We start from the raw sequence: 16,945 nt of genomic DNA, 5'->3' as shown, positions 1-16,945 counted from the left end.
AAGACAGATCAAACCAAAATTGGTGTGATCGTAGATATGCAAATTCTGAACATGGTGCAACTGTAGAAATCAGACCACCCAACCCATGCAATAACTCCAAGAAAAATGAACCGACACAACAATGTCTAGCAGCCAAGTCTGCAAACAAACTGTTTGCAGTTGCCGACAGTCAACATATAAACAATATTAATTTTATAGGTTTTAATAACATTAGGGACACATTGTTACAAGAAAATGATGACTGCCGAAATACACCTGTACATCTCATTGTAAAAATTTCGATAGAAACGTTTCACTTTCTGCTGTACTTGATTCTGGTAGTCAAGTTAACGTGGTTACTGAGACAGTATTTGGCAAGTGTGCTCGACCATCGGTTTGTCCAGCTTTGCCTCTATTAAGAACCAAATTGAAGCGAGTGATTCCTGAAAAGAGTGTTAATGTACGTAATCAGACTTCATTAATTTTCATGTGTCAGGAACACACATTTTCTGCGAACTTTCTTATAGTTCCTCTTTTATCAAGAGAAGCAAATTTGCGTGTAGAGTTTCTACGTGACCATAAAGTGATTTTGAGCTATTGCGACGCTGAAGTAATGTTACGAGTAAATCAGGTACCTGTAATGCTTAAATTTCAAGGTTGGTTAACAAAGGAAGATGAATATATGAACAGTTTCCATTTTTTCTTTCTGCTCGGCACAACACTCACTGAGTTTGTCTGACAATTGTGTGAACAACGTAACTACATTTCACTGTAAAACTGAAAAATCTATTACCACAGAACGATTAATTAAAAAGAAAGTACTCAGATATGAAGTAGATTCTGATACAGACACACGTGAATTATTAGTAATTTTAGTTACATCCTGAAATTTTTTCTCACAAGACTGGAACTATACGAAATTTTCGTTACAAATTCAATGTTATCGAAGATAATAAATTTTTGTACCACCTTATGTTATTCCACTGACAAAGAGAAAAGGTTAAGCAGGAAATACAATCGATACTAGCTCAGGAAATTATCGAGCATGCTGTGAGTTCATACAACAGGCCATTACACGTTGTTAAAAAGAAAGACGATTCTATTAAGAGTTGTTCGTGATTCCAGACAGATCGACACTATAATACAACCAGAAACAGATCGATCACAAACACTAGACGAATTCTTAGAGAAATTTCATGGTGTAAATGTAATGTCTTCTCTTGAATTACGATCTAGTTTTTGACAAATCGAATTACACATTGACTGAAGGAAAAACACAGCCTTTCTGTGTTTTGCAAACTGCCATCAATTTCGAAAATTACCGTTTGGTCTCAAACGTTTCATCTGCTACATTTTCACGAGGTCTGTATACTATCTTACCTACGCATTTAAAGGACAGCATCACCACCTACGTTGATTCACATTTTGTTTGCGGAAAAACCGTGTACATAACAAAACCAGGCCTGAGTGAACCATTACAGACTATGGCATTACAATCAGTTTAGAAAAATCAGAATTCGGTAAAACGCAAATTAAATTTCTTGGTCACATTGTCTCTACCAAATGTAGATCACCCAATCCAGAAAAACTGAAAGTAATTGAATACATGCCTGGACCTATGAACGAATGACAACTTAGAGGATTCTTAGGTCTCGTGAATTTTTATCGATGTTTCATCAGCTTAAAGAGCTTATCTACACCTAGACTATATCAAATTACAGGTAAGAATGGTTTCGGACCAGGATGACGTCACGCAGACCGAATTTGATGATCTGAAAAGTGTATTCCTTAATGCGCCCATATTATCACATCCTGATTTATCTCTTGATATTTACCTTTCGATGAATAATTCAAAATCTGGTTCTGTGTACGCTTCTTTCGAGGAATTGTAGAAAATGATATTCTTGAACAGAAAAGTATGTATTTTTCCAGTCGAGTCTTAATCAAAACCGAACGTAACTATTCTGTAGCTGAGCTTAAAGTATTTTCTGTAGTTTGGGCGTTTGATAAATTTTGTTACTTTCAACAAGGTAAAACGCACTAAGGTATATACCAATCATCGGGCACTTTGGTTACTTATGACAGCTAAACTGAATCAGAATCGTTTAAGACGTTGAGCTTTGATACTCAAGAATTCAGTTTCACTGTGAGTTACATTCCAGGTTCAGAAAACGTTATTGCTGATGCACTGTCACTTGCACCTGTTGGTTAGTCCAAAGTAAAAATGAACAGTGCAAAGAAAATAATTTTAGTTTGTTAGATATGCAGAAAGTAGCTTTTGAAAACTTTATTTCATCCTCGTTATGTGATATTGCTCCTGTGCACGAGAAAGACCCAATCTGGAAACAGATAAAGGAGAATGGCACTGCTATAAGACCATTTTAGCTTGAATATCCTCAGACATAGATGTCCTAACACCTATTTGGGTATTGCGTATCCCAGACGAAGTTGTCAAAAAACTCATTTGGTACACACATCTGAGTTACACAGAGTTTGGTGCTAAGAAACTTCAACAATATGGAAAAGCGAAAACATACTGTCTTGGCAAAATGCTAATTGTGCAAAAAGCTAACCCATCTAGCATTAAGCACAGAACACCACTATTTACGATCATTCCTCTGAAACTAAGAGTATTACCTGCTGTTGAAACTTTCGGTCCTGTTACGAGTTCTAAATATGGTCATTCATTTGTTTTTGTAGTTGTTGAGCTTACCTCTAAATCTGTGTCATTTACACCTTTACGGAAATCTACAGCAAAATCTATTTCATTAGCACACATAAAGATTTTTCTGAAAGAAATAGGGCATGTTGACAAAGTTATTTCTGATAATGGCTCACGATTTGGTTCCAACATAAGGCTAGAAAAACTTTGAGACATAGAAGAATTAGACCTTTATCACGTTTTATACCATTTTGCAACCCCACATAACGCATTATGAACGAATTAGGTAAACTTTGCAGACTGTATTGCTGGATTCACACTTATTTGATTTTCAAAATATCATTAACGAACTAACAAATGATTCTACAACTTTACCCCTACTCCTTATACTAAAGAAGAAATCACCACCAGATCGTATAAAACTGCTGGTAGCCTTCCAGACACAACAACATTTAAGACGTGAAATAATTAATTTTGCATCGTAAATCATCAAGAAAGCCACAGAGAAAAGGAAGAGGTTACAAAATCCACCCGTGAACATCAAGACTTTACAGGTAGGTCAGAAAGTGTTGCTCAAATCGCATCGGTTATCTCGTAAAGCAAAATCTTTAAGCAGCAGGTTTTTCTTTGTGTATGAAGGTCCTTTTCGCATTCAGTGAATCTCACATGCAAATACTGTGGTACTTGAAACCACACACACACGTAAATCACGTGAACTTCATCATGTATCGAACATCAAAGTACACAAAAAACAGTTCCCTACAGGGTTTACTGTACTTTGGTAAACATATGCAGTGGCAACAATAGGTGCCCTGGCGTTACAGTGCATTTTCTTACTTTAGCTTTCAGTGCTGTTTAATACTCTTCAACTAATTTGTGTATCTGTCAATGTATCTCTTTCTGTCAATCTACTTATTACGAAATTTTAAAGAGTAGTTATGATCTATGGTTTGGGTTATGTGAAGGAAAGTGCACTGAATTTTCTAAGCATCATCTGACAAGCTGATCACGCAGTGGAAATAGGTAATTTTTTTTTTTTGCATCTGTATTTGCACTTTGACAGTTTATTTCATAAGTTTGGAATTTTTCTTTCGAAATCGTGGTATAGGAGGGTAGACTTGGTTTTGAGGTTCTACAATACTAACTTTTTTCGTCAGGAGGATAGTTTGCAAATATAATGAAGTTTTTTGTGTCCTGTAGTAACATGTGATGTACATTTTGCTTTACCTTTACCAGACAGAACACTGTGCTATTTCTAAGGAATCTGCGTGAGATCACTTTGTCTGAAGATATATATTTTGTGATGTAGACACGAATTGTAGATGTATAACTGCTGACTTTATTTTGTATGAGAGACTGTGTGAGTGCTTCTAAATTGAGGTACGTGTTTCTGATGGCCATTAGATTAAGTAGGAACATTTCTGACTGATGCTTGTTCTGCTACTTATCAAGAATTTTTTTTGAAGAGTGATAATATCAGATATGTATGCATACACATGGTGAATCTAGGGAATATTATGCGATATTGATATGGAATATGATGAGGAATTTTGCTTTATAATTGCTATGTGAGGCTTATGATGTTATTATGGAGCAACTATTACATATTATGGTGCAATTATGGTATATTATGTGTAGTGGATTCTGATTTGTAGGATATTATGCTGAAGGTTAATGAAATATGTTGTTCTAAGGAAGTCAGACAAGGCATTATATGCTATTTAGTGAGGAAGTATTTTTGCAGCTATTTATGGAACAAGACAAGATAAGGAATGTCCACTCTTTAAGCCAAGGAACCCACAGCTGTACTAGATTCATTCGGGTTCTGCTTGTGCACACTTTATTCGAAAGTACAGTCACAGTGGTATCTTCAAAAGATATTTATTTTGTGACAAAAGGGTTTCTGAGAGGCCAGTACTACTGAAGTTTTGTTGTTACTAGCAAGATGTATTATGATGTTAAGTGCTATCGATTATGGAAACAAAACGACGTACAGTTTGAGGTACCAATCAGACTTGCTATAAACACTGTAAACTCTAAAAAAACCTTGGAACTTTTACCTATATGAAACTCCAGCGGTTGCAGATGAGACTTTTCTTTTCACCTATTTGGAGATAAGAGTGCATGTGTGGATGTATCTGCGAATAACGAGCATGCATAGTCTTAGAAAGATTTTTTTCTTCTGCTGAATTATGTATGCGTGAATTGAATTTTCTAGCTTTGCGAAGTTGAGAAATGAAATTGTCTCAGTTAAAATATTTTGTTTTTTTACTTATTACTGTTTACACTCAGTATACTTCATTTTTTGTGTGTGACACAATCATAATTTTTCTCTATTGCACATGTAACACAAATAACACAGACCTCTATGAATTTTAGGACGTAAATAATATTTTTCAGATCAGAATAAAATGTACACAGTGTAGAGGACAAGGGGTTATTGTTAGGAAATATGGTGCAAAATTGTGATTTAGTGTGTTTCAGTGTGCGATGCGCCAGCCTCATGGCAGACCGCAGAGGAAGGCTAACTGGCGCATTATGCAGGTGACACAGTTTTTCAACAAGCGTCGGTATGTGTGTATGTGTGCGGCAGCCATCAACAGCCAGAACACAGCATTAGCAGAATCACGCAGGCGTGGTGCGGTTGCATTAGCCAATTCATTGAGAACGTACTAACAAACACGTCGCCGCATAACTGGCGGATTCAGCAGTGGTCTGCACTATTTAAGGGCATCAGAGGTGGGCGTCGGCATTCGGTTCGACCGGTTGGGCGTTCGGTCGCTGTTACGTCATTGTCATCAGTGACGCTGTCCCTGAGGAATGGCCGGCAGAGGGCATTGCCCGCACTAGCGACTCCCGGCGTCGTCACGAGGCGCCGCTTCTGCAGGAGACATGCTAGGCTGGGCCTCGTACTGCTAACCTCCTACCACCTGTGCAGCCGCTGACCGAGCACAGCGTCGCGTTCCCTGGGCTGCATGCACGTCTCCACCACGACACGAGTGGTGGGGTTGAGCTACCAGAAAATGTATTGGAAGAACCAACAATAAAGAGGAAGATTGCTAAAAACAGCCACCTTCTCCTTCCCAGCCATGCCCTCAACCCTGACCACGTCACCGGCTCCGGTCATCCTATAACAATAGCGAGTGAGTTACATTCTAACAATATGAATTTTGCAATGGTCTGTTATGTAGAACTAGACATTCCAAAAGTACTTAGTTGTGCTAAAAACATTGATCCATGATTACATTCTAACAATAAGAATTTTGCAATGGTCAGTTATGGAGAACTAGACATTCCAAAAGTACTCAGTCGTACTACAAACATTGATTCATGATATGTACATAAATATGTCATGCATTTTGACAACCTTTTCCTTTTAGCATGCAGCGTTTTTATGCCTTGATGCAAGTTGATCAGCTACATTTTTATGCATGTTGTAAATAATTGTGTATAGTATGTTACTTCAATACAGTAGTGTCTTTCTATGTTAGCAATTTAATTTCAGATTCTCTTTTATGGTTCTGCTACAGCAGTGATACAGTACTGATTCTATCACGTTAAGTTAATGATTGTAATATGGTGACTTTTTGCTCTTGCCATTAAACAACACTGATGCTCAAGAGAAATTATTTCCTTCATTTTTGGTTAATAAACCATCTATTTCAGTTACTACTGAACAGTTCATGGATAAATCTTTCTGTGTTGTATCTTAGAGTTAAGATATGTCATTACTAGTAGCTTTGTAAGATATGGCTTTTGAATGTCATATTTATTTTCCTGTTATGACTAAGTACTAATGACATACAATTCTGACTCCACACAGTCAAGTTGACACTTGACATTTAACGATATTAGCCTTCAGTTGCTACCTGTTATTTTCTCTTTGACGACCATCATGTAAACATTACTAGGATTTTTTAAAAATGAAGTCATTACACTGTAGTAATAATTAAGTACTTGTGATAGTTATAGACCCTTTACTCAATGATTGACTGTGTAATAAGTTGCAGTACTAAACATAATATGCAGTCATAAGAAATGACATTCTTTACTAACTTATGGTGACTGGAGCTTAGGTCACTTATACTGTATAAAAAGGTGTTGCATGTATACTTACATATATTTTTTCTTAAATATCTGCTACAGAAATTGTATTATATGGACTTAACATTTTGATTGTTTACCTGTAATTTTACTGGGTATGTAAATGTATCTTTGAACAATGATAATTTTATGTTGTATGATAATTTAAATCACCTGTAATTACTATGTATATATCAGCTTTGGTATCTATTATTAGTTGTAACATTTTTTAAATATGTCACCATTAATGTCTTTGGTCACATCTGTAGGTCATTAAATGATATTATGAGTCACATATTTTGTATGTTCTGGATCAAGACATGTGCTTTGAGGTACGCTATGTACTGTATCATTAGAAAATGAATTAGTATAGGACCAGTTTATCACTATGTGACTGGCCTAAAATTCATACTTACAACTGTACTTCAAGGAACTTGCCATGCTTATGTAATTAGTACATATTTGAAGTCATTTACTGAACACTGAGCCTATGTGCCTATTTACACAATGATGAATTTTATGTTCAAGTGTATATGACTTAATATTATTTATTTATTCAATATGATTTGCTTCTGTCACTGTGCTAGACTGAGACTTTTGATCTTCTATGTCAGTTATGAGAACCTATTTCCTCAAAGGAAAATGATATCAATGCTTTTATGATCACCATGAATTCTTCAGTACTCAACATGGTATATTTGTGCCTTAAAGTATTACTGTTGAATCTGTACAGTATCTTTATCTGAGTATGAAAAGGAGTGACACACTAAAACATTTTGGAGTGGTGTCAGTGGACTTAATGTGTGTAATAAGTCCCTGAGTCTGCTTACACCCAAAACTTGTGCATTATCAAATAAAATATTAACATTTTGGCAAGGTGGCCAGTGGACATCATGTATCTAATAAGTCCCTGAGTCTGCTTAAACCTAAACCTATGTGTTGTCAAATGAAAATATTAATATCTTGGTGTAGTTGTCAATGGACATAGTGTGAGTTGTTCCTGAGTCTGTTGTACCTAAAACATAGGTTTCTTTCCCTAGTTTTCTGTTGTAAGGTCATTTTTACTCTGTTGAAAAACTCTAAATAACATGTTGTTATCTTCTCAAATGCACTACTGCCATTGGCATACTGATATAATTGCCGGCCGAAGTGGCCGTGCGGTTAAAGGCGCTGCAGTCTGGAACCGCAAGACCGCTACGGTCGCAGGTTCGAATCCTGCCTCGGGCATGGATGTTTGTGATGTCCTTAGGTTAGTTAGGTTTAACTAGTTCTAAGTTCTAGGGGACTAATGACCTCAGCAGTTGAGTCCCATAGTGCTCAGAGCCATTTGAACCATTTTTGAACTGATATAATTGCTTACCAGCACAAAGGTACTTGTATATATTTTTTTGTCTGTCTTTGCACTATTTGCAGTTCTATGTAAGATTTGTATCTACACAACTGAAAGACTTACTTTACACTCTTGATGAACTATAAGTAGCATTTTGTTATCCTGTCAAATTAAGTACTATCAATGTCAATTGGTGATGAGTGCTTAAATGCACAAGATGATACTTGTAAATTATTTTTTCTTGACTACATTGTACAGCTTATCAGTTTCCTGTTGTGTACATTACTTATGTAATCTTATGCTTATCTATATGCTTTTACTGCTTCTTTAAAATGGGTGATGCTATTTTTCTCAATTTTTATTATGTAAGAATTTTGCTTCTGCTCCTTGCCAACATGTTAGGCAAGAATCACCCCAAAACATTCTTAGAAGTGATGGTGGGGGTAAGTAAAGATGGATGTCTATGATTCTGTTGTGTACATACACGAACTCTGTGCCTGAGATATTATTATCGCGAGTAGTTGCGAGCAGCAGTTGTCAAGGGGAGTCATAAGTGGTCAGACACAGCTTGTGGCAGATGGAAACCATGCGACTTGAGAGGTTGCAACCTGCCATGATAGTGCTAGTAATGCTGCGGGAGACCTTGGCATTAATTGAGAATTTTTGATAATTAGCCTTTTTGCTGGATGTAGTTGTTGGTCGCTTGCACACTGGAGGGGTTTGTCATATTAGTGTATGTGTACATTGAGAGTAGTGTTTGTATGTTTGTTGTGACCAGAAACGTGTTTTTTGAGTACAAACATTGTGGAATAATTAAAAATCTGTATAAAGTTTGTCAGTGTTTAAATAATATAATGCAAGTATAAGAGTCTGTAGACTTTATTGGTTCATTCAATGTCTATGTGTAAAAAATGTCAGTAATTGTTGCAATTATTCAATGCATTGCACTCTGCATGGATCACAGTATTGCTAATGAAATATTTTGGCATGTTGCTGATCATGCAGTTGCAATGGCAAGATGAGGTACGTTATCTGTTTCACACAGGAGCACTGCAGAATAGTTGTTAGGAGACGTTAGAGAATTTTTTTAGAGAAAACTCGCATTCAGACCATTTAGAATTGATTTCTTCATAATTCTTCTGAGGAGTAATTAATTTTCTGTTCCTCTTTGTGTCTCTTTTGGTTTTCAATCAGAGTTCCATTATTATCATAGATGGAAGGTCACACACATATTTCTGTATGTCTTATAATATAATTACCAATACAGTTTCATGATTTCCAAGTACCTCAAAGCATATGTGTATGCACTATAGCACTTTCTGTCTCACATGTTCATATCAGCCAGGCTGCATCCGAACTGTGCCAAAGGCTGCATGAATATGCTGCTCCAGTGTCTCCACATCTGGAATAGGCTCTGCATACACGATATTTTTGAGATGGTCCATAATCAGAAATTGCATGGGTTGAGATCCAGTGAACTAGCACGCTATGCAACTGGACCCCTTCATCCGATCCACTGACCAGGGAAGACACAGTTGAGATGCATAAGGACGTTAACAACACATGGGCTGGAGCACCATCATGTAGCAGACACACACCGAGCGAGGTGGCACAGTGGTTACCACACTGGATTCACATTCAGGAGGACAATGGTTCAAACCCGTGTCCAGTCATCCTGATTTAGGTTTTCCATGATTTCCCTAAATCGCTTCAGGCAAATGCCAGGATGGTTCCTGTGAAAGGGCATGGCTGATTTCCTTCCCTGTCCTTCCCTATTCTGAGCTTGTGCTCGGTCTCTAATGATCTCATTGTCAATGGGATGTTAAACACTAAGCTCCTCCTCCTCCTCCTCCTCCTCCTCCTCCTCCTCCTTTGTAGCAGACACATGAACCTTCGGATCTTCAATGTTACTTCTCCATCAGGTGAGGCAAAGTCACCTGCAAGAAACCCCGATAGCTCCATCCTGTTAGGCGACGTGAAAGGAAGACTGGCCCCAAAATATGGTCGTCAATTACCCAGCCCACACATTCTGGCTGCATTGATGCTGATGATTCGCTGCCACATACCATGGGGTTTCTGTATACTATCCCATAGATGGCTGTTATGAAAGTTGAAGATACCACTCCACACTTAGGCTGCCTCATCTGTGAATAGGATGGATGACACAGATGCTGGAACCATGGTTGCCTGATGACGAAACCAGTGACAAAACAGCTCCCGATATGGAAAGTCTGTCGCCAGTAAGCCCGCAAAAGGTAAGGGTAGTAACAACTGTCATGGAGAATGTTCCACACAGTTATCTGCCTTACGCTGCCTGGTACTGACACGCTGGTCGCCCTCCACAATGTTAAACACATTTTGTAACGTGCCAAGTGGCGGTACTCAAGATCGAACTCACAACGACAATGGATCGTACTGTACCAACGTCGCTATGCCGCTGATGTATGGCTTCCTGCCGCACAAAATTGCTTGAGCGAACCAATCGACCACTACACCATGAATTTGGTACCGTTTTAATTTTACGGTCGATGTTATGATTGTGGATCGCTACTAGTTTTCAGAAGATTCCAGTCGTAGCGGAGCGCCTGGCAAATACTCTAAGTCTAGCTCGTACCGTATTTGCACCCTTAAAAGACAAACTGAAGACAGATCAACCCGCAGATAATTAATACTGCAGCAATCATAAACACTAACGAGACAGCAGACTCAAATGTCGAATAATAATAAACAGCACCTCTATTATACACAACGTCGTAATCGTACAGTGACACTATTACACCATGAATAGACCCGCTAAAACATTCCAATGACAATGGCAAACAATATCAAGCAGCAATTACGAGACAGGCAGATTTCGATAACAACTCCCATTATCGTACTATCAGACAAAACAAAACACCAAAACACTTTAAATACAATACCTGTTTATATTATGTCAAGCTAAACGTTACCTCTAGCTTTCAATTGTTCTCACACCACAAAATTCTCATTACGCAGCACACTATCTCTGGAGAAGTCTTGTAATCTTTTAATTACAATATTTATATCCAATATATCGTCCTGTTACGACCAATTCACTTTAAGTTGCTTTCACTGATATCTATAAGGATTAAGGTAATTGATGCTAACCTCAAATCTCTTTCTGTTTAGTCCAGAGTTGCTACGTAAATAATATGACATAATGTATTCCACTGATTTATCAATCTTTGATATTAGTATAATCGCTGACTTTTCCATGATAACTTCCTACAATTTCAATTCTAATAGAAGTTACTTTCCATAAATGAAATCGTTTTAACTATTTATTATATCTACCATCTGTATATTTAGCATGGATCAACTCTATTAATTAACTTTACTTTTAGGCAATTTGGTAGCCCAGTGCAGAGCCTGGTTGTGAGAATAAGTAAAAATTCTGTATTTTTGGTGTTCATAGAAGGAAGAATATAGTATTATTCCACCAGTGAAAAACTGAGTCATTATTCCAAGTAGTACTGTAATCTATAAAAACCCAAGAAGCCCAGGCGTGTACTTCGGATTTTTCACGAAGATCCGATTACAACAATATAACTAAACTAAACTAAACTCCTCCCAAACAGGACATGAAGGCCCAAAGGGACCGACCGGCCACCGTGTCATCCTGAGCCCATAGGTGTCACTGGATGCGGATATGGAGGGGCATGTGGTCAGCACACCGCTCTCCAGGCCGTATGTCAGTTTCCGAGACCAGAGCCGCTACTTCTCAATCAGGTAGCTCCTCAGTTTGCCTCACAAGGGCCTGCTTGCCAACAGCGCTCGACAGACCAGATAGCCACCCATCCAAGTGGTAGCCCAGCCTGACAGCGCTTAATTTCGGTGATCTGACAACAACCACAGCATTCAATGTTTGCAACAGTGTTTTGCAGTTTGTCTGAGACAGGGACGTTTATTTGGATCTAATTTGAAAAGATTCTTGAACCATTTGCAGGCACAGCGCAGCTTACTGTGCTTGTCCAAGATGTCGAAAAATTAATCTACTTATTTCCACATATCTAAAAATTTTATTTATTTTATATTATATAATAAATTGGCGACAAGTGACAGCCATGATACGTAGTGGGCAAAACAGTGAGTACTAGTTTTGTTAAGACAGTGTATATACATGTATATTAATAATTTATTTATGTTCCATGTACTCTGATGACATGACAGAGACAATAACGTAATACTGGAAAAATACTATCTGAAAACAAAAATAATAAATAAATTAGATGAAGAAGACATCAATACCAAGAGTGGACAACTGAAAGCACAATAAAGGGAAGTACCAGTTACAAAGCAACAGTAAGGTAGGACGGCGCATTGTATGTAGAGAACGTGTTCCTAGTAGAATTATTAGAAAGTCCAAGCACCTATTTCCTAAAATCCAAAACCTAAAGCTTCAGAGGCTATTGCAATTGCAATCAAGTAGAAAGAATGATATTTCCTTATCAGTATGAAAAGCATATTGAGTGAACAACAATTGAGGTTACAATTACATACAGCTGTACATGCATTCTGACACACGAGAAATAGCACGGAAGTAAGACCCAAACAGAGAAGATATTAATTTTGGTAACTGCAGAAACGTAAAGATTTTCATCATTGCTGGACAATGTCATTTCAAAATCAAAATACCAATGTTGTAGACTTGCATTTGCAAAACGTAACAATGAATGGTTTAGAACCATAAAGCGGTGATTATTTTGATGCTGGGCATGATATGCCATTGTTGCATTCGACGTCTGGCAATAATGAACATTTCATTACAAGCAATACGTTGATTACAGTAGACGAAATTAATGACACCTCGACACAAAGGAATATTTTTAATGGAAGTAGTACACGTAGTACAGATGCAGATGCTGACAGGCGTAGGCCAGAAGTGACTAGGGACGACACGCTAGCCTTGGTTTGAGGCTTAACAGAAACAATACAGACAGGAACGCGATGAAAACAGGCATTAACGCAATGAAAACAGCCATGAATTCGAAAATGCCGAGTTTAGAGACCAATTTGAACACAGTAAATTAAAAAATGTCGAGTTTAGAAACAATTCAAGCAGATATGAACACAATAAATTCAAAGATGTCGAGTTTAGACACAATACAAACAGACATGACTAATATGAGAGCAGACATGACTACAGTAAAGTCCTTGATCGGGAAGGTACATACAAACAAGACACACATACCAAGCGAGGTAAGAAATTTGCGCACAGAACTCAATATGGATACGAAGTTCCCACAGCAGCCGTCCGCTGGTGAGAGAAATCAGTGGCGCGAACAACAATGCCCCACCCACGCCGCGCGACGACGCCCGACGCGAGCAACGAGCAAAGCTTCATATATCATCTCCGCATGTAAATGCTGTTCCACCCTGTTGGCCAGCGTTGTTAATGGACGACAGTTTAATAAAATACCAACAGTTTCCTGTATTTTCAAATGAAACAAAGCGAACACACATGCTAATATTTGTCGGAGCCTTTAAGAATGTACTGCCTAGGACTTGGACAGAAGCTGAAAAGATCAAATATGTGGTACGACATACAAAAGGCGACGCTCTTTTGTGGGCTACAGAGATGTCGGAACTCTGCGAGACATATGATCAATTTGAGAATGCATTTTTAGATAAATACTGGTCAACTGCTGTCCAGGAGAGATTAAGACAAGAGGTATTCATCCCATTATCATATCATCCAAAATTCGGGGGGCTAAGAAACTATTTTGAAACATATCTAAACAAGACCCGCTACTGGAATAATCCAATACCTCATATCGGTGTATTGAAAATCTTTAAGAACAAATTGCCTGCCAATGTTAGGGAAAAATTGGTAACCATTCCCGAATACGACCTCGAGTACTTTCTCTCGGTGCTCTGTTCAATAGGTCTAATTCATGGGGATGGGTAGGCCTTGCCTGGTTATCGTAACGTTTCATGAACACAACCCAAATGCGAGGAACAACTACGGTAATGGCAATGGCTTGGGAAACTATAATGGCTGTGTGCATATAAATGAATGGCAACTTTATGCGCCGCCGCCCCACAACGGAAATCGGTACAATCGGTTTACATACTATCCACAAAGTCAGCGAAGGTACGACAATAAATATCAGCCCCATTGGCACGGCAATAGAAGAGATAGTAGAAATTCGAGGGAAAAGTTTGATACTAGGCGACAATGAAATGCGAATTACCAGGATCGGAATGTGGAACATAGGGATCAAGGAGAGAACTGGCAGCCCGTACAGTCAAACCGAAACAAACGGGACACATACTGGCAAGCACACGAACATACAGTGAACATAGAAGAGGTGACGGCAGAAAATGAAACAATATCTTTACCGTCACCAGGAAATAACAATAATCGGGCGGCATGACTAGAGGAAGAAGATAAATGAACTGCCAGTTTGCCACAGTAATAATGTTAGCGACATAAACACTAACACAGCAGAAATAGGAAAAGGAGATAGACACAGAAACAAGCTTACACGTACAGCATATCCATAATCTATTTTTAAGGTTTGATAAGGAAGCAGAAATGAAAGATTTGTTCACTCAAGAGAAAGAAACAACACCCAAAGTAAGTGAAATTATTCAACCATCAATAAAGGTAAAGGTGGGAAACATAGATATACCAGTTGTTTTGGATACTGGCGCGTCAGCGAGCCTGGTGTCAACCAGCTTGTTTAAAGAGACAGCGTGGGAAGTAAATATACCTACACTACCCTTAGAGAACTGTAAGATCGTAATGGCGATGGGAAGTAAATTTAAAGTTTTAAACTACAGGCCAGCATACCCATTAGCACATGTGGTGTAATATTACAGTGAACTTTCTTGTTGGTAGACGAACTTATAGTCAACTGTATATTTGGTATGGAGATGTTCAGAAGATATGGGGTAAAAATAGATATTGGCAGTGGGGAATGTCAATTTCATGTAGGGGAACGCACGCTGAGAATAGACTTAACAAGAACTACAACGACAAGTCAGACTAAGCAGATACCTGACGTTAATGTTAAACTTATCTACCCTCAAATGTTAATGGTAAATGAAGTGGGACATGATGAAGTTGATGGAGAGATCCTCGAGGAGCAAACGGTAGACAGTTAAATAAGTAAATCCACAGGTCTTAACAATGAAGAGCGAAGTGAACTAAGAAAATTACTCTTTAAGTATCATAGCATTTTTCGTAAACGACACAGTGTTATTAAGGGATATGAATATAAAATGGAAGTGTATCCACATCAAACGTATTTTAGAATATCATATGGCGTTCCTTGGGCAATGAAAGAGGTAGTAAGACAAGAAACAGGGCGTATGATTGTTGGTAAAACTAACGGAATGGTGCGGTTGCGAGAGAAATAAACAAAATCATCGTTCCTTTAAGAACAAGCCCAGAGAATTTAGAAGAGCGGTTATTAAAGTTTCATGGCATTAGGTACTTAACATCCCTCGATTTAAAGACTTCATACTGGCAAATTTTATTCCCTGAAGAGAGTAGAAAGTATACAGCTTTCATAAATACCAGAAGGAGCTACTAGTTTAGGGTGCTATCTTTCGGATTAAACGTGAGCCCTGGTGTATTTATTGAAGCATTAGACAAAGTACTTGGACCAGAATTGCTTAGTCAGATTATTCCTATTAATTACGACCCAAACATGGAAGGAACATGAGAGTGTTTTGGAAAAGGTTTTTCAAAAATTTGATGAATACGATGTCACAGTTAACTTTAAAAAGTCCGAATGCTGAAAAGACAAAATTCTTAGGGCGTATCATTTCATCTGTGTAATTGTACATGACCCCAGTAAACTAGATGCGATATGCAATTCCACAACACCCTACACTGAGAAACGATTAAAAAGTTTTCTGGGACTGGCCTCGTTTTTCAGGAAATTTCTGCCATAATAATTGTTGAACAGTAGTTCACTATTAAACTTACTACATATAAACAACACTTGGATGTGGACTAAGTGGAAATGATTTTCAGCAGATTAAGCAGACGCTGATTAACGTAACTATCCTTAAACACCCAGATATGGAGTTGGACTTCTGCTTAAGCACAGATACTTGTTATCAGGGGCTCGGTGTCTGTTTCAAATAATAACAAAGGAAGGTAAAGAAGATGTCAATACAATCAGTTTTGCTGGAAGAACCCTCACAGAATGTGAAAGATCTTATTCTGTAACTGAGTTAGAAGCGTTAATGGTAGTTTGGGCATTACATAAACATCAATATTAGCTTTGGGAAAAGCATACTAACGTTTACTGTGATTATCAAGCTTTGTCCTTTCCTCTTGCGTGCAGGTTATTACATAAGATAATAGCAAGGTGGTGCATGTATGTTCAAGAGTTTTATTTTGAAATAGTGTACATAAAAGAGAAACAGAATGTTTTGGCAGATGCACTATCACGGTTACCCCAAGGCCTCACTGATTTTCACGAGTTAGAAGAACAAACATCAGATTTCAGGATACATTCAATAAATGCTGGAACTTTTAAGCCATATTATACCAAAATGTGCAAAAACAACCAGTGTTTGCAGGAATAAGACCCAGGAAGGAGCAAGGTAATAAAAAATTTGCTGTCTAGAACACCCGAACATTTAGAGCAGTATTACATTATACTTAATGGCGTACTCTTTCATAGAAGAGATTGACGAATGGATAAGTGGTGTTCGTGCATACCTCAGCAATATGTGGACAAATTAATTCAACACATGCGCCACACGTGAGAACACTATGGTGTGCTACACCCAATAATACCAAAGCAACCAAGGGATCACGTAGCTATTGACGCAGCAGGACCCTATCCCCAAGCCTGTGGTGGGGTCAGATACATTATAGTCCTGTATGACGTTTTTAGTAAGTGTCT

This window comes from Schistocerca americana, chromosome 1 (assembly GCF_021461395.2).
Source record: "Schistocerca americana isolate TAMUIC-IGC-003095 chromosome 1, iqSchAmer2.1, whole genome shotgun sequence".
NCBI classification, from domain to species: domain Eukaryota; kingdom Metazoa; phylum Arthropoda; class Insecta; order Orthoptera; family Acrididae; genus Schistocerca; species Schistocerca americana.
This window is presented reverse-complemented; position numbering follows the sequence as displayed.